Source organism: Saccostrea echinata, unplaced genomic scaffold, assembly GCF_033153115.1.
Source record: "Saccostrea echinata isolate AGI-Se365-2 ecotype Australia unplaced genomic scaffold, CSIRO_AGI_Sech_v1 ptg000025l, whole genome shotgun sequence".
Classification (NCBI taxonomy): Eukaryota; Metazoa; Mollusca; class Bivalvia; order Ostreida; family Ostreidae; genus Saccostrea; species Saccostrea echinata.
The window spans coordinates 25,874,970-25,887,396 of NW_026889774.1; the positions used below are offsets into that span (position 1 = coordinate 25,874,970).

General features: G+C 33.8%; 1 protein-coding gene across 1 annotated transcript in view; it reads right to left on the reverse strand.

The window, feature by feature from the left end:
- The window catches only part of LOC133192267 (alpha-1A adrenergic receptor-like), a 145,239-nt gene that overhangs the window by 116,707 nt on the left and 16,105 nt on the right, over window positions 1-12,427 (reverse strand). The gene's annotated exons all lie outside the window — the stretch shown is intronic.

Sequence of the window (12,427 nt, forward strand, 5' to 3'; positions counted from 1 at the left end):
ACAGGCACAGACATAGCCACAAGTCAAGTTGCTGACGCTTTAATGTAGTTATTTTTTGAAATTAGTCCACAAATCAATTTAATCTATTACAAATATTTTAATTTATTAACACTACATCTTGCTCTAAAGTGAATTCCTCTGATGAAATATAAAGATAGTCGTAAACAAGCTCAGAAGTCCATTGGTACGATATCTATTTTAAGCAGAGCAAACACGGAGCTTTAAAACATCAGGGGTGGGATCAGTGCCAAGTAGGAGTAAGCATCCCCTGTCGACCATTCATATTTGCTGTGTGCTCTTTGACATGTATGGTCAAACGGAAAAAAAAATTGTAGACAATTCAGTGTCAAAATAATGGCCTTAGAAGTTTACTTAAACAAATCAGCTAACATTCGATTTAACGAGAGATTCTATTTGATAACAAGGTCATTGTATCGATCAAAGAATTTACCAAAAGGTGACTTTGGATTGGACCGTTAATATACTCGTTTCTTAAGCCTATTTCCCAAAAGCTTGCCTTGTTTTAGAAATTATTTTTACTTAGACCTATTGTGTATCAAATCTGCTTGGAGACATAAACTCTATAGGTAAGTGATAAAGTTATATGATTGCTATATAAATAAGAAAAGTTGACGGTAGTAAAGTTAGAATCATCGCGTTCATTATAAAGTTTTGTTGTTAGTTTGACATGAATGTCTCTTTCTAGTAAAATATTTAAATATGAAACAGATGTATTAGTCTCTCTGGTATCTTCTATTTCGAGTTCAAAGGGATATATTTCGAAACAAGGTATGGATGAAACTAAAAATTAATAATTTATAGAATTTTGTCGATACATCTTACTACATTCTGCTTCATATGAATAAAATAGGTCTGATAATAACGGGGCACAGTAAGAACTTGTTGAAATTGGAAAAGATTGTTGAAAGACTGCAAAAACTACTGAGATATTGTCAATCAAAAACTATAGCATCTTTTTGATTTCAGCTTCGGTGCACCTTGTGTATTTTTAGCTATTACTATCATGTTAACTTTTCAATAGTCTTATTCCATATGCATTCCATCGTTCATGAATCTCGTTTATCGTTGATTGAAGAGCAAATGACGTTAAAGGTTGCCTTGGCCTTTTAGAACTTTTCATCCTTTTACAAGCCTTATGTAAAGTTTAATTAAATGTTTGTAGCAATATACAATTATTTTTAAACTGTATAGTTGATGGATTTTGTCATTTACCCGACCAGAAGAAGAACAGTCGACAAGAGAATCTTACTTTCCTATGGCACCTGATCCAAACTGTTCTGTGTTGGCTCTGCTTGTGATTGTAGTTGTTTAAATGCACTTTTGAGAATGATCACTTTTCTTTATCTTCGCATTTTATTTTTATTATATTTCATAGTTTTAGAACGATTATCTGAAATCAGATCTTGGCGTTTTATCAGGTTTTTTTTTTTTCAACGTTTCAACAGACGAAAAAAAATCTGGACAGGGTTATAGTCACTCACTGTTTAATCAAACGATATACAAGATGTGTTTGTGAAACACTGATGCCCCCGTATGGCAGCTTATGGCGAAGGTTAAAGTTTCTTCAAATGCAAGTCAAAATCCAGGCCAAAAGATAAAAAATGTTGATACCCAAAGAAAGGTCTTGTCTCGAGGAATACACCTGTGAAATTTGAAAGACCTAGATACAACTGTACAAAAGTTATGGCGAAGGTTAAAGTTTTTTAAATAAAAGTCAAACGTCAAGGTCAAGGTCAAAGTGGTTGGTATCCAAAGGAAGATCTTGTCGCAAGGATTACATATGTGAAGTATGAAAGCCCTAGCACCAACCATTCAAAAGTTATGGCCAAGGTTAAAGTTTTTCAAAAGTAGCTCAAACTCCTAGGTCAAGGTCAAAGGGTCAAAGTGGTTGGTATCCAAAGGAAGGTCTTGTCACAAGGATTACATATGTGAAGTGTGAAAGCCCTAGCATCAACCATTCAAAAGTTATGGCCAAAGTTGAAGTTTTTCAAAAGAAGGTCAAACTCCTAGGTCAAGGTCAAAAGGTCAAAGTGGTGGTTGATATCCAAAGGAAGAACTTGTCGCAAGGATTACATATGTGAAGTATGAAAGCCCTAGCTCCAACCCTTCAAAAGTTATGGCCAAGGTTAAAGTTTTTCAAAAGTAGGTCAAGGTCAAAGGGTCAAAGTGGTCGATATCCAGAGGAAGGTCTTGTCACAAGGAATACACATGTGAAGTTTGAAACTCTAAGCACCAACTGTTCAAAAGTTATGGCCAAGGTTAAAGTTTTTCAAAAGTAGGTCAAACTCCAAGGTCAAGGTCAAAGTTGTTGGTATCCAGAGGAAGGCCTTGTCACAAAGAATACACATGTGAAGTTTGAAACCCCAAGCACCAACTGTTCAGAAGTTATGGCCAAGATTAAAGTCTCATAAAATTTTGCAAAAGTGGGTCAAACTCCAAGGTCAAGGTCAAAAAGTCAAATATGATGGTACCCAAAGAAAGGTCTTGTCATAAGGAATACACATGTGAAATATGAAAGTCATAGCTCCAATCAATCAAAAGTTATGGGCAAGGTTAAAGTTGACAACAGACAGACAAACAGACAAACAGACAAACGGACAAACAGACAAACGGACAAACAGACAAACAGACAGACAGGACAAAAACAATATACCCCCGGGATCTTTCGATCCGGGGGCATAACAAGATCTTTGCACAACGGAATGAATATGGGAATGACCTTAATATGATAATAAATTTAAGAAAGCAACTCATAGCAATATTGCAGTATATATTACTGAATACAGGGTTATTTTCGTGGCGTATTATTCTGGCCCTTTTACACATGCAAACAACGTTTTAAATTCACCCAGTCAGAGGTTTTTTTTTAAAGAAATTATACTTATTTCTTTGAATTCCCCTTGTCTTAAATTTGCCCACGTGTGTCTTGGGCGAAAGGGGCAAAATTTTCCCAATATATAGAATTTAAAAACATGGAAATTAAGTCGCATGTGATAAATTTGATACATTTGTTGATGAACTGAAAAAAATGAGCGCTAAAAAGTAACACAACAAGAATGTTTCTGCTGTTGTCCTTCGGCAATAGACAAAAGCTTTATCTGTGTTTATGTTTTAAGAAGTATTAATGATTATCTTAATAAAATTTTAAGGCTACAATAAAAATGCTAGGAGGTATCCGTATATTCTATCTTGTTGACGACCACCAATTATTACAGATATCATGGTTAAGATCAACCCTCTTACTCAATACTCTTGGATTGCAGAGGAGGGACCGCGATCGATTCAAAAGAAGCATGTCAGACAATTACATTATTTGACAACATAGAAGAAAATTCTTCCCTAAAATAACGTAACATTTCATAAAATAGTTTGTATTTTCTTTTACTCTCCATATTACGACATTTATCTTGAAATGCTTTGCATATTGTCATCATATAAGATTTTAAACAGATAATTGTACATAGAAAAAACATTTCTATTTTTTTTTTTTTTTTTTTTTTTTTTTTTTTGTTGATGTTCTGATTCGAGTTTATGTTTACAGCTTCCATCGATGTCTCAGAACAGGATTTTAATGAATAGCTGATTGAGACTTTCGAGTCAAATCAGATATTTGCTTCCCAAGAAAATTAGCCATTGGGATAAACAAACTGACGCAAAATTGGCTCACCAAGATTCTTTACACAAAAGGTGGCTTTTTAGTGCGTTATCTAGGGACACTGACATTCTTATAAAAGTACATAACATACAACGTTTTCAAACGATTTGTTCAGACGATATGCAAAAATTATCCATTTTGAAATAGTTCTGCTTAGGATATTAACGTTAATAAATGTACTTGATTTTCTGCAACCTGTTTTGCACATTCTGTATTGCTCTAAAAGAAAGATAGTTTTGGGTATATACCTATTTCTTCTTACTTATTCATTAAAACTTTTATTTCTAGCATTATCAACAGCGTTAAAAAGGCTTGTCTAGTGTGAGACAACAGTGTTATATTTTCTGTCTAGTCTATTATGTTGATATTTTTATTACCATCTTAAAACATTTACTGCAACACTATAATGACTAATTAAGGTAAAATAGAATAAAAACTTAGAAAAAAGAACATGGTTCGACAGTATAAGAAACTTAAATCAAATTTCAATTAAAACAGTTTTCTGATATGTCAGTTAATGAAATAAATATTTATCACATGTTTACTCCTTTATCCAGTGGATGTCACTAATTGGATATTTTTCGTATCCCACAGCTGTGACGTCACAATGCGTTTTGTGTGAAAGTGGTGACGGATTTTTCCGTTATTTCCCGGTCATGACAAGGAACACACGGCGGGTGTGACCGGTCTGCAGGGGATGTTCACTCCTCCATGGCACCTGATCCCACCTCTGATGTTTTGGAGGTCCGTTTTTGCTCTGCACCTATTTTGTATCGTTTAATAGACTTTTGAGCTTGAATACTGTTCGTTATCTCCATATAATTGGTAAATAATGATTGTATGTTGTTTTACGTCCCATTCGAGAGTTTTTCACTCATATAGAGACGTTGGTAAATAATGACGTAAAAAACATGTGATAAAAATATCTCCCATGATTTGAAGATAGATATGATTTTTATCCAACTCGGTGTGTGTTTTTTTATCCCCTTGCCAAGGCTCGGCAATAAAAAACAAACAACTCGTTGGAAACAAATCATATCCAACCACAAATCATGGGAGATCCAGATATATATATATGTGCATATAATTAATTATCATGTTATGTCTTACCTCTCACATTGGCCTCTCTTAATCTTTGAAGAACATTTAATAAGATAAGTTATTTTTGTCATATTTTATTTATCTATTAATTACAAGTCTACCGGATTATTAAAACTATTGAAAGTACTTTTTGTATTATACAATAAAAAAATCTTTCATAATTTTCTTATTCTTTTAACCTATCAAATACATTATTTTACATTGATTCATTATCAAGGTGAATGGCAGAGGGGGAGTAATTTAAGTTCTAAGTAACTCTAAGTAGAATAAAATTTATTTAATAGAGCCCTGGCCAGGACTAGAACACATGGTAAACTGCTCCAGATATTCAATAATCTGGTAAGAATACCCTTGCTTATTAAAACTATTTACTCTGGTTGCCCCTGATGTGCCCAGGAGCAAAGAAGAGTTTCAAACAAATAATGCATTTTCACTACAGATTACACACAGTCAACTCTAACACAAGAACCTATGACCCAGTATCATGAATTGTGAATCTCATCATTTGAAAGAGGTATCCTCATCATCATAAATGTGCACTTAGTTGAAGAATTTCAGGAATTAACACATTTTTATTATATTATCAAAAGTGCCCCCCCCCGAGAAACACCAGAATCCCCGACCTTGGGACCACAAGTTTTAAGAAAAATTGTAGGAAGCCAAATTGCTCATCTTAACTATGCACTTTGCATATCTGCTTAATGCTAAGGAGAAGAGAGAATAATTTAACAGAATTGATGTATTTTCTATATATTTTAAACAGAACCACATCCTTACACCAGAACATCTGACCAAGGGGCCATGAAACTCACAGTTCTAGAAGATGCTGATCATAACTATACACTTGGTTTCTTTGCTTTATAACGAAAAGAAGGGGAAATATTTTCAAAGAAATTATGCTTTTTCACTATATACATGTAATCAATAGAGACCCCCCTCCTTTTTACCACACCCCGATCCTGGGGCCATGAATTCACAATGTTGGAAGAAGTATCTTTGCTTATCATAACCATGCACTTTGTTTGTTTGAATAATGCCCAGGAGTAGAGAAGATTTTCAAACAATAAAATTCAATGCATTTTCACTATATAATCACTAAAGCCCAGTCCTTACACAAGAACCTTGACTCAGGGGCCATGAGATTTACAATTTTGGAAGAGACACCCTTTCTCATCATAACTATGTATCTAGTTAGTTTGTTTAATACCCAGGAACAGAGAACGCAGCTATGTTAAGGACGCCCAAACAGCGTGACCTTTGATGAATGGGAATTTTGCTATTTGCATATGTATATATTGGATCTCTGCTGACTTTGGCCCACGCGACGTCACTTACGTCAACTGTTTGGTACGTGCCAAATTTAAAATTAGAAAAATATGTACGGCTACAAAAATGCTAAAAGCTCTGAAATTAATTGTGTTTTCTTTGAGACAAATTCCTTAACATGAAAAGGGCTGGGAGCAACTTCCTAATGTCCGGGAATTAGGTAAAAGTAAGCACTCTTTTGATAAACCTTCTACAATGGCAAGGTACGCATTGAAATAACTTTAAGTAATAAAGCAACATCGCACATCCAGCTCCCAGCACTTTTCAAAGTCGTAGGAATAATAGCTACACGCGTTTAAAAACTCATAATTTATAGTGATATCATTGAACTCTTGAGACGTTCGAGGGGCTGTGCCTGTCATTATATATGCTATTGTACAAATGCCTTACTACGGCTTTATATGAGATCTATATATTTTCAATTTAATTGGATTCTAATATATTAATGAATACATTTAAGAATATAACTCCATTTTGGCCAGATAGCGCTTGTATCATTTTAATTTTCATATTTACAAGCTACAATACGTTGATCCGCGCCTCAAGTACAGAGAAACTGCGTGTAATACTGGTCAGTGACGTCATGTAAATCAGTGCAGGGAGAACAAGCTGGCTTTCATTCTACGCCCGGATAGCGTTATTATAGCATGATAAGTTGCAGAACGACTTACCTTTATATTATTTATGAGAAAAGAGTGTATTTGAGGAAAGAACATAAGTATTTATTTGACGAACCCATTTGTATAGATTTAACGTAACGACAGAATTCTTTTCTCCAAAAATCCGCATAAGATGATGTAAGTATGGGAGTCCTTTATCTAACTGAGATAAGATTTTCAAATAATTAATGCATTTTCATCATATAATCAAAAGAGCCCCACACTAACACCAGAACCCCTGACCGAGGGGCCATGAAATTCACAATTTTGGAAGAATCATTCTTGCCCATTATAACTATGTTTTTAGTCAGTTTGTTTAATATCTGGGAGCAGAGAAGAAGATTTTCAAAGAAATAATGCACTTTCACTACATGATCTATACAGTCCTGCCCTAGCACCATAACCTCTGACCAAGGTGCCATGAATTTCACAATTTCCGTAGGGGACCCAATTCTTTCCTAACAAAACATTACTTTAGTAAACAAAAATTTAACTATAGTTTACAATAGTTAACTATAGTAAACACTTTGTTACTTTGATTTACTATTACACCTTACTTTAGATTTTTTTTTTTGAAGATTTAGAGCCTTAATATTTCCTAAAATACATACTAATTCTTTATTTTTTTAAATAGTAAGTAAATATTCATGTAATATTTCATTTTAATGAAAGAAAATTGCTTGTAAAAATTAGAAAAAAAAAATAAAATATAATGATCTGAAATTCATGGTAACATACTTTAATTAATTATAGTTAAAACTTTGATTAACTATAGTGAAAACTAATTTACCTGTGGAATTTTTGCCTGGGTTATTACAGTCATGAAACTAATTTGACTGCTTGGTGTCTAGGAGTAAAGAAAAATATTGCATTATTTTTTTTGGTTTTAGCCCAACCCATCAGGCCCTAGGGAGGCAGGGACAATGAATTTATAATATTTGTTCCCCTTCACCCATAGAAGCTATATGTCAAATTTGGCTAAAATTGGTTCAATGGTTTCAGAGAAGCTGAAAACGTTCAAATAGTAACGCACGACGAACGACGACGGACAAAAACAGATAGCAATAGATCACCTGAGTGACTCAGGTGACCTAACAATTAAAAGCATAAATATAATCTTAAGAAGTTTTTCAGGATGTTTATGTCAAAATATTTACTTTTCCAATGTTTTTGTCCGAGATAAAATTTCAAATAGTAAAACTACTTTATTTCTACATAAATCTACTGGTTCATTGATAGGCGTGACAGAAGCGGGGCTTGTAGCACGTAAATTTGCAGAATCAAGAGCATGTAAATATAAGGAATAACTGTCAGATTTTTTGGTTTCATGACGATGATCAATCGATTGGCTTGCGTGATATTTTTATGCATAAACGCCTTTGGCGTTTATGCAAATTATCACGCAAGCCAATCGATTGATCACATCATGAAACCAAAAAATTAGACAGTTATTCCTTAAATAAAGATTACATTAAAAATGCTAAAGGCCTCAACTTCAAAAAAGACAGTGGATATTTCACCAAATATGTTTTTTTTCCCTTAATTATAGTTTGGGACAGAATGTGATTTTCGCAGCCCAATCATCGAGGATGACCTTCTAGGGAAATGTCAATCAACTGTTTTGGGAATAAAGTAAACATCAATATTTTATCAAAGAGTTCGTGTTTCTAGTTTTATCGACTAATCGCTTATTTTAGTTTTACGTCGCTTTCAAATTTATTTTATTCATATGCGATGTCAAGGTTTCCAGCACAAGCTTCAAATTTAGGATTTACTCTAATATTGCAAACTAGGTATATTTCATCTTGAATCCATAAAAGTTCTTAAATATTGGTTAAAATAATGCATAGTGATAACTGCATACATTAGGCATGTGTCCAAAATAGGATAGAAATTATGGACGAATGACACTTTATACAACAATTTCCCACGATAAAAAGAAAAGTTAGACGTTTTGATTCCATTTGAATAAAAATAGAACTCATCAATCTTCATATCTTATCATTGGTCATCAACAAAATTCTTTTGCTAAACATCAGTATGATTCTACCCACATACATTATGAAGTTGATATTAAAAAGATGCTGGAGTTCCTCATTAACAACATTAATGTTATCTTTGAAGAACAGATCTTGTAAAAAAAAAAAATTGGAATTCCGATGGATTTATTTGTGCTCCCTTATTAGCGGACCTGTTTTATATGCCTATGAAGCAGGATTTACTCAAAAACTTCTACATAAAAGGAAGAAAACACTTGATGTGGCCTTCAACTCGACACTCATATTATATCGTCGACGTTATAACAATTAACAATTATTGTAATTTCCATTCATATGTCGACCCGATATATCCCAGTGAACTAGAAATAAAAGATACCAGAGAGTCTGCGAAATATGTTTCGTATTTAGATGCTTTACTGACTAAAGACAATAATGGCCAACTAACAATTTAATTGTATGACAACCGAAATAACTTCAACTATCGTTATTTATGTACTAATCTTCCGCTTTCACCTGCATATGGTGTTGATGTCTCCAAATTTATTTGATACTTAAAAGCATGTTCTGGGTACAACAAAATTTTAAACCGGTGCAAGCTACTGACAGATAAGTTGATTTTACAGAGATTTCAACAACCTCTTTAAAGTCAGAATTTCGTAAATACACATTATAGTAGGGCTCACGACGGATGTGACCGGTCGAAAGGATGGCATGCTCATTCTAGGCAGCTGATTACATACCTGGATTTTTTGGAGGTGGGTGGCATTTTATGCCCTTTTCACATGTTTGAATTTTTTGTAGGTTCGAGCCATTTGTTTTATCTAAAAAGTATAATATGGATGATTGTATGTGATAATGAGTAACTGTTGAGGGGAATAATGTCATTAAGATGGAAATGAGAAGTTACACTGAATGAAACCACATTTTACACTTGACCTGTCAATATCTTATAACAGGACATTGTTTAATAAGGTGAGATATCCATAGAAAAACACATACCTCACTTAGGTGAGTTTATTTGATTTTGAAATCAAACTGGATACCGAGAGGTTTTTTTTTTCTTGCACACTTAAGCAGAATCACCTACAGATGAAAAATACTGCATGGCAAAACTAATATGATGAAAGGTAATAAAAAACAAAATTAGAATTTGAAGCTCTTCACCGGCATACGGTAAAGTCTCCATTTGACCGAAAAATTCTCGAATGTGACGTTAAACAACATACAATCAATCAAACGGGAAACTCCTTTTTCATATTCAGCAGATGTTGTCCTGTAGATTTTGAATACGGTGTCCAACATTTCTTTGTATACCCCTCACCCCCCCCCCCATCCCCACCCCGGAAGGTTTGGGGGGTTGAGGGTCGATGAGATACTTTTCCACAAGTTCCTCCTTCCTCAAAATCAATTCATTTTATATATATTTCAATTCAGTTTCATAAGCTTTTTAATAGCATTCAACACTCAAAGAAACACGTATTTTTTACCCTTGTTGGCTGATTTGAAAAGATTTTATTGCTCACATGCATGTAGCTTATTATTCATGTTTCTAAGCTTTACAGGTTATGGAGGCGGGATACATAGCGTGAAACATACGCAGATAACGAACAGTATTCAAGCTCCAAAGTCCATTAAACAATACAAAATTGGAGCAGAGCAAACACGGACCTCCAAAACATCAGAGGTGGGATCAGGAGCCATGGAGGAGTGAGCATCCCCTGCCGACCGGTCACATCCGCCGTGTGCTCCTTGTCATGATCGGGAAAAACGGAAAAATCCGTGGACAATTCAGTGTGTAAATAATGACCTAACAATTAGTATGAAAAACGTCAGTCAGTATTTGACTCAATGATAAATTGTATTTGCTGTATATAATTAATTATTTTAACCAATTACAGACAAATTCTTTCGCGCTATAGTAAATGTAAAAATCAAAGCGTATCAAAATTATGCCTGGACTCTGTTTGCTGGTAAATTACACCATTGATTTATTAAATATTAGATGCGTTTCCCATGAAGGGAGTCTAGATGAACAGAGCTCAAACAATCCATCTCAATGCCCATAGGACATAAATCGAGGAGTATTACATAAAATAAGGATAGACTGAGACTTTCAACTATTGCTTAACAGTCAACGGAAAAACTTAAATTGACTTAAGGTATTTTACTTACGCAATCGACTCAACCCAAGAGTATCGTTTTTCTTAAATAGCACCAATAAGAAGAAAATTTCTAGTTTTTGGTCTATCCATAAATATGTAAAAATGTGATGCGTTTAGTTTCAAAGGGACATTAAGAGGTCTGCTATCGAAAATATATTTGCAAATTTCCATGTGGTTTGGTATTTGAGATGACAATACCATGATGCTCAAGTGGTTTATTAATGCCCTGATTTACTATTTCAACTAAAATCAGCATTAATGAAGTTCGCAAAATACTGTTCACGAATACCTTTATCTTTTTATTTTACTTTTGTCTTAAAATGACATTCAGATACACCTGCATGATATATACAGTATTTTCATAGTATGCTAATATGGTGATAAACGGGCAGATGATGTATGATGATGACGAACAGTTATCAAAATAGAAAAACATTTGGAACCATACAAATTCGGCGCAGAGAAACATGGACCTCTAAAACATCAGAAGTGGGATCCGGTGACATGGAGGAGTAAGCGTCCCCTGTCGACCGGTCATGTCTGCTGTGTGCGCCGTCCCTAACAAACATTAACTATAGTTAACTATTGTTTAATATAGGTAACTTAAGTTTTAGTAAACTACTGTAAATTCTTTGATTTACTATGAAATTTAATTCTATTTTTTTTTTAAAGATTTGTAGCCTTAAAATTTCTTAAATTGCATATTAAAGATTTAATTTTGGGAAATAATATGTAAATATATAAGTAATAATCCTTTTTATTATAAGAAAACTTCATATAGGAAATTAAGAAAATAAAATATAATAGTGTTTGAAATTCATAGTAAAAATACATCAAATTACTATAGAAAAAACTTCGATTCACTTTAGGAAAAACTTTCTTATTATAGTAAACTAGTATTAATTGTAACGGGGACCGTTACAGATGTTCCCCAAACGCTCCCCAACTTCCTTTTGGTGTCTTATTCCCTGTAAGCTTCATTAAATAAGGCAATCAAGTATATTGGGTTTTTTTTTACGCATTTCACTCGCGCGCACGGGCATGCATGTACAAAATGACCATGTCAACTTGTCTACACTTTTAATACATCTTTATATTCAAATTTTATTAAAAGATAAAAAAAAAAATTGGCTATATTAAGTATTTCTATCATTTTACGCATTGCACGCGCGCGCACGTGCATGCATGACCATGATGATCGTGTCATCTTGTCAACACTATTAATATATCTACATATTTCGGGTATCAAATCATTTCATCAAAAAGTATAAAAGTTACAGCTATATCAAGTATATTGGTCATTTTAGCATTGCATGCGCGCGCACGTGCATGCGTATGCATGTTGACAATGTCGTCTTGTCTACATTTATAATATGTCTATATATTCTGAGTATCAAAGCATTACATTAAAAAATGTAAAAGTTCTGGCTATATCAAGTATATTGGTTATTTTACTCATTGCACGCGCGCGCACGTGCATGCGAATGCATGCATGTGCGCACT